Source organism: Lynx rufus, unplaced genomic scaffold, assembly GCF_022079265.1.
Source record: "Lynx rufus isolate CCGP_SWC_20201006 ecotype Redwood Valley unplaced genomic scaffold, mLynRuf1.p SCAF_5, whole genome shotgun sequence".
Taxonomy (NCBI): Eukaryota; Metazoa; Chordata; class Mammalia; order Carnivora; family Felidae; genus Lynx; species Lynx rufus.
Window position 1 is genome coordinate 67,137,133 of NW_025814867.1, and position 2,641 is coordinate 67,139,773.

Below are 2,641 nucleotides of genomic sequence, written 5' to 3' on the forward strand. Positions count from 1 at the left end.
TGGCTCAGTCGGTTGAGCGTCCGACTTTGGCTCAGGTCATGATCTCGCGGTCCGTGAGTTTGAGCCCTGTGTGGGGTTCTGTGCTGACAGCTCAGAGCCTAGAGCCTGCTTCAGATTCTCTCTCCCTCTCTCTGCCCCTCCCCCACTCACGCTCTGTTTCTCCTTTCCTATCAAAAATAAATAAACTTTAAAAAAAAATTTAAATGCTCTAATATCAGGGCACCTGGGTGGCTCAGTCAGTTAAGCATTGGACTTCAGCTCAAGTAATGATCTCACAGTTTGTGAGTTTGAACCCCTGTCACGCTCTGTGTTGACAGCTCAGAGCCTGGAGCCTTCTTCAGATTCTGTATCTCCCTCTCTCTCTCTCTCCCTACTTGCACTCTGTCTCTCTCTCTCTCTCTCAAAAATAAATAAACATTTAAAAAATTAAAAAAAATACTCTAATATCATTTCAAGAGCCTGTAAACATTCCATTCTATTAAAGCACAACCGAATAGGTAATGTATATTCAACTGCATACAGAATATAGAATCAAAAAACAATTTATTATATATTTGTAGAAAATCTCAATTACCAGAGTAACCAAAAACAAACCACTTAAAAGTATCAAACTTTTAAATAGAAAAGTATCAAACATTTAAACAGAGGTTCTCTTTCCATTCTGATAAAAAATGTTACAAAATCACCCTACTCCATTCATATATCTTAGATGCCTTTGAGGACAAAACCTCAAAAATAGTTAAACACAAGTCTCAAAACCCGTCTTAAGTCCAAGAAACAAACTTAAAAAAAAACATTTCAACGATCTGACAATAGAACAAGTATACATAATCAGAACACATAATTTATATATTTATTTATATATTAGCTTTTCTATTTGTAATTTAGAATTATTGGCAGAAATAAAACATATAAACACACACAATTGAAAAATGTAAACTTTAGGAAATGGTAAGAAATGCAAACCTATAAGGTAAACTGATTTATTTTAAAAATCCATTTACCAAATTTCATCTTCTCTGTCATTTTTGGATTATTGTCATTTAGGAAATTCAAACTGGTGAAAGCTCACTTCCTGCTTCTTGAGTGGGTTTCATTTTTCCAGAGCTTCCAGCTGTGTCAGTGACTTCCTTGAGCTCATTTTCCATTTTATCTTCTATCACCAGATCTCTTGCATAAGATATTTATCTTTGAATTGCAAAAGCCTAAATAAAATGCTTCATTTTTGGCCTTTTAATTTATAAACCTCCTCTAAAAAGAAAAGAAATCCCATATAAATTTTAGGAAGTCTGCAAAAATATTTTCTTTCTTAATCAAATACCTTTATGGGAATAAAGATCCTTCAAAGTTTTTAACTCTTCTATTAGAGTTTTATTTTGATTTTCCAAGACTGCAACCCGATTTTCCAGGCATTTCACATATTCTTTCTTCTTTCTGAGACATTCTTGCGCAGCTTCTCTGTTTTTCATTGACCTATTTCTCTTTTTCAGTTGGGGGTCATCTGTCTTAGTTGTCTGAGATATAAGTGTCACAGGAAATATCATTACCACAGGTTGTGGCAGCGAAATAGCTGAAGGGGTGGTACAGATCTGATATGTGTGCATATCTCCTGATGCAGTTTGTACAACCACCTGGTTGCTAGGCACAAGTATTTGCTGTCCATCGGAGGTCTGTGCATGCTGGAGAATTGTTGTCCCTTGCTGAGTACTGACTGAATTTGTCATGGTTAATGTCTGAAGTCCCTATACTCCATCTGTGCCTGAACTGGCCAGTTGTAAGTCTCCCTTTGGGGCAATGGCAATGTACTGTCCATTGCTAGTTTGATAGATGGGAGTTGGGACAGACATAGAAGTGACAGCAGAAACTCCAGGGTTTTCTCTGTCTTCTGTTCTGCCCCATGTATCTTCAGAAGATAAACCTTTCAAAATTTTTCTGCAAGATGCACACCATGCTAGGATCCCGCAGGCTTTCCGTGAAGAGCCTATACCGTCTGATGAGTCCTGAGACTCCTCACTTTCTGATAAAGAAGATACCATTGCACCTGTGGTGGGTGAACTGTCATTCATAACAATGAAAAAATATATAAAACACTTAAAACACTTAAAAATAAATTTCACAAAAATGTCCCAGAATCCCAAACTTCACTTATGGCATTATTAAAGGATAGAAAATAATATGAATAATTGTAGCTGCTTGCTAATGAAGATATTCTGTGATCCTAAATGGAATGACTTAACACTTAAAATCCATCCCAAATTACAGTGGTGAGACATGATCCCATTTTTCGGAGCTTAAGGCATGGGAGGAAACAATGGACTGTTCACATTGGTTACTTGAAGGTGGTTGATTAGAAGGGATAGGGAAGTGCTGCTTAATGTTTTACACAACTCTGTTGCATTGGTTCAATTAACTTTTCACTTTTGTTAGAGTAGCAATTTTTGTGTGGGCTTTGGATGTGCACGGACTCTATCTTCTCCATGTTTACTCTTTATTTAATAGCAACATTTTCTTGGGAAAGTCATTTTACCTATCTGTGCCTCAATTTCTGCCTCTTTAAAGTGAGGTTAATAATGGTTATTACCAGGGGTGCCTGGCTGGCTCAGTTGGTTAAACATCCCACTCTTGGTTTTGGCTCAGGTCA

At 37.0% G+C, this 2,641-nt stretch overlaps 1 pseudogene; it reads right to left on the reverse strand.

The window, feature by feature from the left end:
- Positions 1-1,313: 1,313 nt before the first annotated feature.
- LOC124526803 (cyclic AMP-dependent transcription factor ATF-1-like) lies at positions 1,314-2,036 on the reverse strand (annotated as a pseudogene).
- Positions 2,037-2,641: the final 605 nt, after the last annotated feature.